This window comes from Salmo salar, chromosome ssa12, assembly GCF_905237065.1.
Source record: "Salmo salar chromosome ssa12, Ssal_v3.1, whole genome shotgun sequence".
In the NCBI taxonomy this organism is placed as follows: domain Eukaryota; kingdom Metazoa; phylum Chordata; class Actinopteri; order Salmoniformes; family Salmonidae; genus Salmo; species Salmo salar.
Genome location: NC_059453.1, coordinates 53,033,152 through 53,048,326, shown reverse-complemented (window position 1 = coordinate 53,048,326; position 15,175 = coordinate 53,033,152).

The window sequence follows — 15,175 nt, the reverse complement described above, 5'->3', positions numbered from 1 at the left end:
GCCCCATAATGGCAAAGCAAAAACAGATTTTTAGGCATAGGTTTTTAGAAATAAAACCTGAAAATTTACATTTAAATAAGTATTCAGACCCATTACTCAGTACTTCGCTGAAGCACCTTTGGCAGCGATTACAGCCTCAAGTCTTCTTGGGTATGATGCTACAAGCTTGGCACAACTGTATTTGGGGAGTGTCTCCCATTCTTCTCTGCAGACCCTCTCAAGTTCTGTTAGGCTGGATGGGGAGCGTCGCTACACAGCTATTTTCAGATCTCTCCAGAGATGTTTGATTGGGTTCAAATCCGGGTTCTGGCTGGGCCACTCAAAGACACTCAGAGACTTGTCCCAAAGTCACTCCTGCATTGTCTTGGCTGTGTGCTTAGGGTCGTTATCCTATTGGAAGGTGAATCTTCGCCCCAGTCTGAGGTCCTGAGTGCTCCTGAGCAGGTTTTCGTCAAGGATCTCGCTGTACTTTGCTCCGTTCATCTTTCACTCGATCCTGAGTAGTCTCACTGTCCCTGCCACTGAAAAACATCCCCACAGCATAATGTTGCCACCACCATACTTCACCATAGGGATTGTGCAAGGTTTCCTCCAGACTTGTTGCTTGGCATTCAGGCCAAAGACTTCAATCTTGGTTTCAACAGACCAGAGAATCTTGTTTCTCATGGTCTCAGAGTCCTTAAGGTGCCTTTTGGCAAACTCTAAGTGGGCTGTCATGTGCCTTTTACTGAGCAGTGGCTTCCGTCTGGCCAATCTACCGTAAAAGCCTGATTGGTGGAGTGCTGCAGAGATGGTTGTCCTTCTGGATGGTTCTCCCATCTCCACAGAGGAACACTGGTGCTCTTTCAGAGTGACCATCGGATTCATGGTCACCTCCCGGACAAAGGCCCTCCTCCCCTGATTTTCCCAGAGACAGAAAATGCTTAGTCCTGGACTAAAAATATTATTCAAAGGACAATTTACAGATGATCTGTATTGTGGTTAGTTCTACTGTGAGGGAGGCAAAGATGCCTACATTCTCCTGCAACAGTCACAGACAGTCTACAGATCACATACCAACCAGTACATGTATGCTGTCACGTATCCACACCTGCAAACAGGTACACGAGTGCACACATGCACACACACACAGACACACACACCACAGTAGGGTGGAAAGTTAGACGAGACTCTTGCCGCATCCTGTCCTTCTGAAACTTCAACGTATCATATTTCAGAGACTAGTTGTGCTGAGTAGATTGACGGAAGTACTGTTGAACCAAACCTCAGATACATTTAACTGAAACTATTAATCTACTTTACCAGATATTTTTAGCAAGATATAAAAAAAACTCAACTAAATTCACCCTCCAAAAACACCAATATGAGATATGTATTCATGCTTCTGACCATTACAACAAGCATGTCATGAGTAATGAAACCCCACTTGTCATGCTATATTTCCATGGAAATGTTCAGTGTCGTTGTTTACTGCTTATGTATCTGCACCTCTATTATCTTATTAAGCTAGTAACTACAGTAGATAGGAAAAATATTGCCTCTAATGCACAATGTGGAGAGTCATATGGAGCCACAGCAAGACTGTTTCTTATTTCTTGCTTTTGGATGTTGGCAATATATACTGCATTTGTACATGAAACCTGCTTTTTATTGTGCAGTATAGTTAAAAAGAAAGCCTGAATAAAATATTGTTATTTCCTCTGACAGATAAGCAAATGGTTTTGGCTCATGTTAGGAGCAGGAGACATTTACATCTAATCACACCAGTTGATGGACTTTCTTTGTGGTTTTCCTGTGAGCAGGCTCCTCGTCTTCCTCTCTATTAAAAGCATTCTCTCAGTCACAGACACGGTACTTATTATGTAGTTTGTGATCGTCTGTTTCTCTGAAACATTGCGTTATTCACCCCTGATCTGGCTCGTCATCTGTTTTTGATCATCCTCCTTTGCTGTGAGTTATTCCTCTGATCCAACTCTTGCACTACTATATATACACTGTATACAGCTATATCGTTGGTATTGAGGGTCTAATTTGATCAATTTGATCATATTTCATGTGAATATTGTACACTCAGTATACAAAACATTAAGAACACATGGTCTTTCACCAATTGTATTGGATTTAGGTTTTCTATAATTGATTCAACGTAATCACATTGCATTTTTTGGTTGAAATGATGTGGAAACAAAGTTGATTCAACCAGTTTTTGCCCAGTGGGTAGTTACTAACATGATGTTACTTGTGCACTTTGACTGATGCCAATCGATAAAAATGTTTGAATGTTTGTTCTCAAGAATAATATCCCCACCATGTTTTTCATTTCCTTTTCTTAGACTCGAGTTCGGTCTCGATACCCCATGTTGAGTGTCTCGGTCTGGGATCTATTTTCACTCAGTCTTGACTTGGTCTTGGACAATGATGAGTGAATTTCTTTCTTAAACCAGCTGAGTCTTTGGAGGTGGCAAAATGTTTTCTTTTGTAGTGACATTTGCTGTTTTGGACCTGTAAACATTGATCCTGTAGAGCAGGGCTGCCCAACCCTCTTCCTGGAGATCTACTGTCCTGTAGGTTTCCAGTCCAACCCTAATTTTGCATATCTGATTCAGCTAGTTAAGGTCTTGTTGAGTAGCTAATTAGTAGAATCAGGTGTGTTAAATTAGGGTTGGACTGAAAACCCACAGGATGGTAGATCTCCAGGAAGAGGGTTGAGCAGCCCTGCTCTAGAGGGCCTATAAGCTATTTCGCAAGTATGAAACCATCACAGTCAGTAAATGTGAGGAATTTATTCTGCAATGATCATGGAAATGAAATTAACAATAGGAAATAGATGCCGATTTCAAACTATTTTAGAATCCAAAGATGAAATAAATAGGCCTAGATTTGAACTCTTCTCATTAAAGGCACATTATATTTAGCTACCTGTTTTATTGTTATGAATAAGAGTATCATCACACAGTGTACAAAACATTCCTAATATTGAGTTGCATCCCCTTTTTCCCTCAGAGCAGCCTCAATTCGTTGGGGCATGGACTCCACAAGGTGTCGAAAGCTTTCCACAGGGATGCTGGCCCATGTTGACTCCAATGCTTCCCACAGTAGTGTCATCCCAGAGTCGCCTCTTTACTGTTGACGTTGAGACTGGTGATTTGCGGGTACTATTTAATGCCTAGGCTGGATGTCCTTTGGGTGGTGGATCATTCTTGATACACGTGGTAAACTACTGAGCATGAAAAACCCACCTTTCCCAGTCAGAGGATTACGGCAACCGCACAGCGTTACTCACACTAAATAACTTTATTTCCAGAGGACATATGAGATGGATGTGGTTCTGGACAGAGAATAATATGAATAAATATACTAATAAACATAGTTTGAGAATAAATGAGAAACAGCACATGAGCAATAATAATATTAACTGTATAAGGAGATAGTGACAAAAGCAAAGGACTGTATAATACACAGCATCAACTACTATTAACCACTAGCAATAGTAACAACCAACAGTAAATGCACAACGTTCAATAACAACATCACTCACTTCTGTCCACACACTCCATCACTCTTGTCTACTTGGAGAGAGACTGAGGAGGCTCTGACCTGAGCAGGCAGAAGGACTGTCAGGTGTCCTGCTCCCCTAGCAACCAATTGGTGGCCTGGTAGCAGAGGTCACTGGGAGTTGGGGAAACATTTTGTGATCGCCTAGTCTCTCTGGCAGCAATTCCTCAACTGTCAGCTTCATTAAATAGTACCAGCAAATCACCAGTCTCAACGTCAACAGTGAAGAGGCAACTCTGGGATGCTGGCCTTCTAGGCAGAGTTGCAAAGAAAAAGCCATATCTCAGACTGGCCAATAAAAAGAAAAGATTAAGATGGGCAAAAGAACACAGACACTGGACAGAGGAACTCTGCCTAGAAGGTCAGCATCCCAGAGTTGCCTCTTCACTGTTGACGTTGAGACTGGTGATTTGCGGGTACTATTTAATGAAGCTGCGAGTTGAGGACTTGTGAGGTGTCTGTTTCTCAAACTAAACACTCTAATGTACTTGTCCTCCTGCTCAGTTGTGCCCCGGGGCCTCCCACTCCTCTTTCTGTTCTGATTAGAGCCAGTTTGCGCTGTTCTGTGAAGGGAGTTGAACACAGCGTTGTATGAGATCTTCAGTTTCTTGGCAATTTCTCGCATGGAATAGCCTTCATTTCTCAGAACAAGAGTGGACTGACCATTATGAGCCTGTAATCGAACCCACAAATACTGATACTCCAGATTCTCAACTAGTCTAAAGAAGGACAGTTTTATTGCTTCTTTAATCAGCTCCACAGTTTTTAGCTGTGGTAACATAATTGCAAAAGGTTTATCTAATGTTCAATTACCCTTTTAAATGATTATCTTGGATTAGCTAACACAATGTGCTACTGGAACAAAGGAGTGATGGTTGCTGATAATGGCCTCAGTAGATATTCCATAAAGAATCAGCCGTTTCCAGCTACAAATATCATTTACAACATTAACAACGTCAACACAGTATTTCTGATCAATTTCATGTTACTTTAATAGATTAAAAATGTGCATTTCTTTCAAAAACAAGGACATTTCTACTTGACCACAAACTTTTAAAAGGTAGTGTAAATTAAGCAAGTATTTTTATATTCCACAGGTATTATCAGATTATCTTTTTCTTCAGATATTTATCAGACTCAAGTAAAAAAATATTGTAAACACACAAATACTTTAAGTAAAAAAGATTTTCACAAAAATATAAGCGTTCTGAGCTTTGATCACTGCTGGGAGCAATATATATAGATGTTGACCCATAATTGATTTTCTTTATTCTTAACACCCGCTTGCTTAAACTGGAATCCAGTTGCACCAATGTGTCAGAGGAAACACCACTCAACTGACGAACAGAGTCAGCCTGCAGGTGCCCGGCCCACCACAAGGAGTCGCTAGAGAGTGATGAGCCAAGTAAAGCCCCCCCAGCCAAACTCCCCCAGCCAATCCCGGACAACGCTGAGCCAATTGTGCGCCGCCCTATGGGACTGCCCGGTCACAGCTGGTCGAACCCCAGGCTGTAGTGACGCCGCAACACAGTGATGTGGTGCCTTAGACCGCTGCTCCACTCAGGAGGCCATTAAAGAACATTCTAAAAGAATCCATCCGTTTTAGTATGCCGTACACTTGAGGATTCCATTGATCATTTGGTGTGTCTAAATACGAAGTGCCATTGGTGTAACTCAATTTAATTGTGAGCAAAACGATTAATCATAACGATTTAGTCAATTATTTTGAAAGGGTAATTACCTAAAACGACCAAAACATTGTCATTTGTGTTACTCTACTGGTGGCACAATGTTACCATGATTTAAAGTCATTAATCTGCCATATCAGTTGATTTATAATGGGAAGATGTACCTAAATACATTTAAATTAATAAAAAATCTACAAAAATGTATTAATGCCCAAATGCCACCACAATTCAAGAACGACCCTTGAACATTCAAAGTGTCAAACCAACAGTTGGTTGACTGCTGTTCTAGACAGACAGACAGGATAACTAAGATCTATTTTTCTCTCTCTCTTCCAGGTGGATTCAGGAAGCTACAGTCTGATCATTTCTGTACCATCCACATTAATGCCCACTGTTGGAGTGGATACGCAGGCATCTCAAAAAGTACAGCACAAATAAAAATGATAGCCATAGTTTGTCTTATTCACCATCACCCATGTGATTGTGTTCTGCACTTCTTTAAATTATTCTTACCATATCATTTATATGCCAAACTGTCAAACTGTCTGTTTCTGTCTTGTAGTCTGATATGCACCACATTTACAGCTCAATCCCCGACAGACCAGCAAACTCATAGTGAAACCACAACTGTCACTTTCTCTAGCTACAGATCCCAGAATACCCCTCTCATATAATGTTATATGTCTGTTCCGCTCAACAAGTTAAATGCTCGTCTCTCACAGGATGCTGTATATAGAGCATGTCTTGAGTTTAATGGTCAGACAATAAGACTTTCTGTTAAACACCTACCTATCTCTTACGTCAGTCTCTGTGATTGTATTTTTGGTATCTCTATTTCTCATGTTTTTATTCTGATAAACTGAGGTGGCTTAATAAGTATATTGGCTTTTTATTAATCTGTTTAGCTAATTCCATTAGGTGTCAGTTAAACAAACTGTAAAACAACACCAACATCCACCTTACACATAAAACCAACTGTTGAAGTTGAACCAAACCTCAGAAACCTCAGATACCTTCAACTGACGCTATGGTTACATTTAATTAACATTTAACATCTTTACCAGACTATTTCAGATATGAAAACCCAAACTAAATACACCCTCTAAAAATACCAACATGAGAAACATATGAATGCTTCTGACAATTACTGTAAGCACCTCAAGATGTCAACAGAAATGTAGTGTTGTTGAGTTTCAGAGCCAGACATGGAGTCACAGCCAGAATATTAACTTGTGGGTGTTGCCAATGCTGTACATGAACCTTACTTCGTTTATCAGAGTTGTCACAGTCAAAAAGGCCTCAAATAAAACATATGCATTTACTTTGACAGTGAAGCTAATGCTTTTAGGTTCATTTTATATTTTAGGAGCAAAATATAACTACAGAACATTGACTGATTGACCTTCCCCCAACCTCATGATGTGAGACACTACTTGATAGTTAATGGACTTTGTTTGTGGTTTTCCTGCGAGGAAGTGTCTCATCTACCTCTCTATTCAAACCGTTCTCTCAGTCACAGACACCATACTCCTAGTAGTTTGTGAGAGTCGGAGGATCTGTGAAAATGGTGTTGTTCACCCCTGATATGGCTGGTCATCTGTTTTTGGTCATCCTCCTTGTCTGAGAGTTATTCCTCCATTCCAAGTTCTTGTAATAGTCTACAGCTATAGCTGTGGTAAGTTGATGTCTCATTTTATCAGTCCATTCTAATTTGATATGAATATGTAATTTTTTGCCCAGAGGGTTATTGCCATTGCTACTAAATAACGTGAGCTCAATAAGATGTCTGATCCGAAGTAATAATGTCATGAACTTGTGTAAATAGTTACTAACATTATGTTACTATAGAACTGTGACTCATGCTAATCGATACTGGTTTTGAAAAAATGTGTCTCAAGATTTTCTTAGAATGGCTCATTTGCATAGTGACCCTTTTTTTATTTCTAGATACCTTCCAAATCAAAGCGCAAGGTCAGTATCATCGTGGTCAAATAACTCAAGCATAGTGTCACGGCTGTTATAAGAAGCGGACCAAAATGCAGCATCTGTTTCGTTCCACATATTTATTTGATCGTGAAACTAAATGCAAGTAACAAAGTAAACTTAATGCCAACTCAACAAACCGTGACACAGGATGAACAAACACACTCACAAAATATAATCACCCACAAACAGGAAGAGGAAAAACCCCTACTTAAATACGATCTCTAATCAGAGGCAATGAGGATCAGCTGCCTCCAATTAGAGATCAACCCCAAACAATCCCAACATAGAAATAGACAAACTAGAACTTAAATATAGAAATAGAAAACATAGAACAACCCAAAACACCCCCTGTCACGCCCTGCCCTACTCTACTATAGAAAATGACATCCTACTAGGGTCAGGACGTGACACAGATTGGTAACTCTTTTTCTAATTTGTCACACAGAAACGAGAGGCCATGAGTAATTGGTTAAAAAGAATGGCACCGATTGGTCTATAGGTGGAGCTGTTATAAGAACACTCACTTAAACCCTCATTTCCACCGCCTCATTTGACCTAGAGCAGGAGTGTCAAACATACGGCTGGTTTGAGTGGGGAAAAACAAACTCAATATACAGTGCATTCGGAAAGTATTCTATAAACCTGTTTTCCCTTTGTCATTATGGGGTATTGTGTGTAGATTGGTGAGGGAATTATTTTTAAATTCAATTTTAGAATAAGGCTGTAACGTAACAAAATGTGGAAAAAGTAAAGGGGTCTGAATACTTTTGATTTCATTGTACTTTAAAATGACTAAAATCAAATCTAAACTTTAGAAACAGTAATAGACCTACATTCATACAGTTCCTTGACTGTCTAGATTGCTTATAATCACCGAAATGAAAGCTAGACAGTCAGGGAGCTTAAACATTTTTTTAAACGATGGATAGAGGACTATTTAGGGACATTTTTCATGGCGAGGAAATATAAATAATTGTCATCGCTGTCCTCCGGACCTCGTTTATGACCGAATGCAGCCCCGGGGAAACATTTGTTTAATGCCCCTGACCTAGATACTTGAAACTTTGTATGTAGGTGTCTGTCCGCGTGCCGAACATATTCGCCTCAAGGACAGGGTAGATTTTCCTCCATCTTGGAAATCTTTTCAAACCTTTGAAAAACGTATTCTCAGGAAGGGTCTAAATAACACCTAATTCGGTATGTAGGCCCATGGTACATCTCTTAATTTAGCTAAGCTAAGTGATTGGTTCAGAGATGGCTGAGTTATTGATAAATCAGGGAATCCAATTTTTCCTTTTAAATACTTTGCAAATTCACTCCACAATGACCTATCAACTTGACAATGTTTAGGGTAATCAAAGACATTACCAAGATAATATTTTCCTTATTTTTTAAGTTAACTATTTATTTTATATTTCTTAGATCTAAAATGTCCCCTTGACATCCTTTTCTGGGAGATGTAGGCCAAGATTTGTATAACTAAACCAAGATAGACCACAGCCTGTCGTTTCCAATGGGAGCAAAATCATCCTAGTGGATCATAGTTGGGCAGAGCAAGCAATGAGGTGGGCAGAGCCAAGCATGAACTAGCGAGATCCTATTGGCGAGTTTTAGCATGTATTTGCATATTTCTGTTAGGGAACACCTACTCTGTAAAGTGCACGTGTGCAATAACTCAATTTGCCCTTGCACTCCTTCTAAACAACGCCTTTGCCAAAGGATAGTCTGCAAAACTTAGTCCACTCTGTTCGTAACAGATTTTCGTTTTGGGAACAGAAAACTGTTTGAGATCAAATGTTTTATCGGTGATAAAAATTAGCAGAATAACGGACAAAAATCCATTTCACTCCACCTTCTCAGTCAACATTTCCATGTGGGACCCATATCGGTTAATGAAGGGCTGTTCCACGGGCCCCATTAGAGAAACCCAACAGTGGGCCCACTAAGTTTTGTCCTCAGTATCCACGTTGGCCCCACATGTGGTTGCCATGTTGGGCTTCATAAGTTGTCCTAGCGGGCAAATTGAGGATTTACTTGCATGGGTCCCAGGTGTTTACCCAAATGGGTTACCCAGATGTAACCCATTTGGGTAAACACCTGGGACCCAAGTCCCCAATTTTCCCGCTAGGGCAATAAGTAGGCTGTAGATGTTGATTTCAAATTGCTGTCCACCTGGGACCAAACTGGTTTTATTCTCAGTCTCCAAGCAGGCCCCAGATGTTGCTGCCCAAGCTGCTTTCTTAAGAGATGACAAAATCATAGTTTTCTTTAAAATAAAAAGTGTATTTATATCACATCAAATGCATTGTAGGAACTTCAGTTAGAGGGATAGTTCAACATAATTACACATTTACACATTGGTTTCCTTGTCCTGTAAGCATCCTTTTGACAAGGTATGACAACAATCCATGCTTTGCTTTATTTACCTGGCTACTGTTTCCAAATGCTAACTTTTTACAATTTGTAGTACAAATCCAATGCAAATAAATGATACAAACTTTAGCATTTTTTCACGCTTCATGTCTAAATCATCTTAAATCAATAATACAGTATGTACAATGTGTATTTTCAAAGGTCTAAAGTGAAACTGCCTGTTTCTTTTATCTAGTCTGATATGTACCACGTATACAGCTCAATCCCCGACACACCAGCAACCTCAGCCCAGCAGGACAGCCTACTGATGTAGTTATGAAACCACAACTATGACTTTCTCTACAGTGCCGTGAAAAAGTATTTTCCCCCTTTCTGATTTTCTCTATTTTTGCATATTGTTGATTCTGAATGTTATCAGATCTTCAACCAAAACCTAATATTAGATAAAGGAAACCTGAGTTTACAAAAAAAAAAAAATATTTAATGAACAAAGTTATGCAACACCCAATTCCCTGTGTGAAAAAAAATTGCCCCGTTACACTCAATAACTGGTTGTACCACCTTAAACTGCAATGCCTGCAACCAAACGCTTCCTTGGTTTTCATCAGACATAATGGGACCCATCTCGTCCAAAATGTTGACTCAAGTTTGCCAAATAGCACCTGGAAGTACCTGGATGATCATCAAGACTCTTGGAAGAATGTTCTATGGACAGATGAGTTTAAGTATAACTTTTTGGATGACATGGGTCCCATTATACCTGGCGAAAACCAAACACTACATTCCACAGTGTTTGGACTTGATAACAACGGTCAAGCATGGTGGTGGTAGTGTGATGGCTTGGGAATGCTATTCTACCTCAGTACCTGGACGACTTGCCTTAATAGAAGGAACCATGAATTCTGCTCTGTATCAAAGAACTCTACAGGAAAATGTCAGGCCATCTGTCTGTAAGCTGAAGCTAAAGCACAGCTGGGTCATGCAGCAAGACAATGATCCAAAACACACAATCAAGTGAAAATGGCTAAAAAGCAACAAATGTGAAGTTTTGGAATGGCCTAGTCAAAGTCCAGAACTAATTCCAATTGAGATGTTGTGGCAGGACTTGAAACGAGCAGTTCATGCTTGAAAACCCACAAATGTCACTGTGTTAAAGCAGTTCAGCATGGAAGAGTGGGACAACAATCCTCCACAGCAACGTGAGAGACTGATCAACAATTACAGGAAGTGTTTGGTTGGAGTCATTGCAGCTTAAGGTGGCACAACCAGTTATTGAGTGAAAGGGGGCAATTATTTTTTCCCACAGGGGTATTGGGTGCTACATAACTTTGTTTCTGAAATAAATTTAATAATTATATAATTGTTGTGGTATTTGTTCACTCAGGTTTCCTTTATCTACTATGAGGTTTTTGTTGAAGATCCGATAACATTCTGTATCAAAAATATGCAAAAGTAGAGAAAATTTGAAAGGGGAAAATACTTTTTCACGGCACTGTAGCTACTGATCGTAAAATGTCCTTTGTCTGCACCACACCCTTTGAGCCTCTTACAGGATGTTGTATGTAGAGAATGGCTACAGTATTATCACTGCTCTCTATTATCACCTGGCTCCAAGATTGTATTTATACTTATTTCATGTTTTACTCGTTCTCATGTTTTTGTGTACGATCATTATGATAAACCATAAGTGTTAAATACAGTAGCTTTTTTATTCATTTGTTTAGCTAATTCCATTAGGGTAACTGTAAATCAACACCCACATCAATGCAACTGTTGAAGTTAAGTAAAGAATTAGAGCTGAAAGACAGATGATAGAAAATAGGTATTTGTGTTTATTTAGATAGTAGCAGCGTCCTCAAACGTAGGGGTTTGGGATCGAGGTAAACATTAAGGGTTATAGGTTACAATAAAAATGTAAAACATGCAAATGTTCATATTTTCAGTTTACAGCCAGAGCTCTGAACTTTATTCCTTTCCCGTAACTTAAATGTATTTTTTTATCCTTAACATGCATCTTTTTAATCTGTTTAAGATGTTCTCTGCTGTAAAATTTAAAGCAGGCAGAATATATTGACTTCAACCATCCTCTCGTCTCTGTTATTTTACATGATCCCTTCCATATCCCAAAAGACAGAATTATATATATATAAAGCTACAAATATTTACCTCTAAAATCGTACAGTTTCTTTTCAATTGTATAGTACTCTTTTTTTAAAAGGTGGATTTTTTTTGTTCTTTTAATTCATATAACTACCTTGACCTAACTCTTGTTATTTTCTACAGTGCATGTACAGTACACAGGGATATTGGTTTCTTTGCTCTGGCATCCACAGAGGGGTCTGTAATGTGCTCAGGATCTCATCATTGCTGTCACATTGCTTTCTCATCCTTTATTAGTGATCCAGAGCGAAGCTGTGAAACCTTTTGTTATTCTTCATTTTTTTACCCCTTGACATGGTCAAATAACTCAAGCATAGATTGATAACTGTTTTCTAATTTTGCACACAGAAACTAGAGTAACTTGGTAAAAAAGAATGGCACTGATTGGCCTATAGGAGGCGCTGTTATAAGAAGTCTAACTTAAACCTTCATATCTGCTGCCCCGTTTCACCTAGAGGCAGGAAACTTTGTATGTAGGTGTCTTTCCTCATGCTGCACACATTTTCCTCAAGAACTCATAATGTCTGTTAGGATAGATTCTCCTCCATCTTGGACATTTAGGAAAATCTTTGAAAAAGGTATTCTCATGAACCATAGGTCCAAATAAAACCAAATTCAGTGTGTAGGCCCATGGAACATTGTTAAATTTAGGGTTATTGATAAATCTTGAAATCAGACTTGACATGTCCATTTAAATCCTTTGTAAATCCACTTCACAATGGCCTATCAACATCAAACGTGCAGCAAGACAATGATCCAAAACACACAATCAAGTGAAAATCAAGTGAAAATGTGTGCAGCATGAGGAAGGACACCTACATACAAAGTTTCCTGTAGCACATTGTCAAGACAACCATGAGACCAGACATAACCCTGGTCTCAGAGTCCACAAAGACCATCATTATTTTTGAGCTGTCAGTCCCTTGGGAAGATCGTCTTCAGGAGGCGTACGAGAGGAAGAGGGCAAGGTATGAGGGACTGGTCATCGACTTTCAGAAGCAGGGTTGGAAGGCTAGGTGCATGCCTATCGAGGTAGGCTCCAAGGGTTTTGCTGGGCAATCCCTCTACAGAGCCTGCAGCACACTTTGCATCAAGGGAGTGAAGAGGAGAAAAGCCATCAGCAGCACAATGTCCCTGGATCAAGAGAGGAGATCCATTGGGAGCAGCGTAATGCTACCTGGAGACAAGTCAGGATCTGATCAACCTTGGTTGGGTCGCCTGCGCGAGGGTGTGTGATGTTGACCCGAAACACCCTATGACTCCAGGTTACATCACTGATTATGTGTCCAGGAGCATCAAAATATGTATTCATTTGATTCAAAAAACAAGGAAACAATTAACAATTCCCTGTTCCTTATCTGTCGTGATTGGTTTTGAGGCTTCTTTGGTGCGTGACGTCACTCTGAGCCCTTACCAAAACACCAAACATGGCGGAGAGTTTTACTCGTCATCTGAAACCAGTAGTGACCACCAACTTCAATGACACTTAATAACATTGCTGCTGAGGAGGCCTTGCTAGCTAGCTACAGTGTTTGTGGAATCTCAGCTGTTTTCTTGTTAAACAGAATTAGCATTTTGCTAGCTAGCTAATGCGTTAGCTAAACTGCTTCTAGATTTGGGATCTCATGGGGGCTTCAGGTGCCAGTGGGTTTGAATTTAAAACTAGATCCGTGTTTAGACACCTGTGCACATTCGTTGCTATTCCTTGCTAGTTAGTGAGTTATTTGCCCAGTTATAGCAGATTGTTGGTCAGCAAACAGGGTTTGTTTGGTCTTGAAAGTCGAGGGGCTGTTGCTCAAGGAGAGAGAGGCATTGCAGCAGCAGGTAAGCTAGCCTATAGAAGAAATAATAATAAATAGATAGCCAATTCAAACCATATAATGTAGCCTAGTCTGGCTACTTACGTCAGTGTTTAACTACACTGAACAAAAACATAAAGGCAACATGTAAAGTGTTGGTCCCATGTTTCATGAGCTGAAATAAAACAAATCCCAGAAACTTTCCATACACACAAAAAGCTTATTTCTCTCAAATTTTGTGCACAAATTAGTTTACATCTCTGTTAATGAGTATTTGTCATTTGCCAATATAATCCATCCACCTGACAGGTGTGGCGTATCAAGAAGTTGATTAAACAGCATGATCATTACACAGCTGCACCTTGTGCTGGGACAATAAAAGTCCACTCTAAAATGTGCAGTTTTGTCACACAACACAATGCCACAGATGTCTAAAGTTTTGAGGGAGTGTGCCATCGTCATGCTGACTGCAAGATGGTCTTTCCACACAAGCTGTTTACAGAGAATTTAACATTAATATCTCTGTTTTAGAGAATTTAGCGGTACGTCCAACCGACCTTTAACAACGCAGACCACATGTATTGCATTGTGTGGGTGTGCAGTCTGCTAATGTCAGCATTGTGAAAAGAGTGCCCCATGGTGGCGCTGGGGTTATGGTATGGGTAGGCATAAGCTACGGACAATGAACACAATTGCATTTTTATCGATGGCAATTTGAATGCACAGAGATGCCATGACGAGATCCTGAGGCCCATTGTCGTGCCATTCATCCACCGCCTTCATGTTTCAGCATCATAATGCACGGCCCCTTGTCGCAAGGATCTCTACACAATTCCTGAAAGCTGAAAACGTCCCAATTTTTCCATGGCCTGCATGCTCACCAGACATGTAACCCACTGAGAACGTTTGGGATGCTCTGGATCAACTTGTACGACAGCGTGTTCCAGTTCCGGCCAATATCCAGAAACTTCGCACAGCCATTGAAGAGGAGGGGGACAATATTCCACAGGACACAATCAACAGCCTGAACAACTCTATGCGAAGGAGATGTGTCGCGCTACATGACGGAAATGGTGGTTGCACCACATAGTGAAAGGTTTTCTGATCCATGCCCCTACCTTTAAGGTATCTGTGACCAACATATGCATATCTGTATTCCTAGTCATGTGAAATCCATAGATTAGGGCTTAATGAATATATTTCAGTTGACTGATTTCCTTATATGAACTGTAACTCAGTAAAATATTAGAAATTGTTGCATGTTGCGTTTATATTTTTGTTCAGTATATTTAGCCATTAGCAGCATGTATTATTGTCATGTCCTATGTTCTGTCCCTATTTTGCTGTGTGCTCTCACTCTCTCTCCCTACTTTGTGCACGGAGTGAAAGGAGAGGCTCATTCTGAAAGTGCAAGCACATGACAGTTGAGCAAGATTTCAAAATGTAATCGCAGCTTAAACACTGTTTTTAAAACAACTACTGTTACTGTTTTTAAAGAGAGGGGAGTCTCAGCTTTCGGTGAGTATAAATATTGCATTTAAACGTTCAATGTCATGTCAGATGTCCTCTTTCGTTGGCCTAGTCTTGTTAAATGTTTTTAAAATATAACGTAGG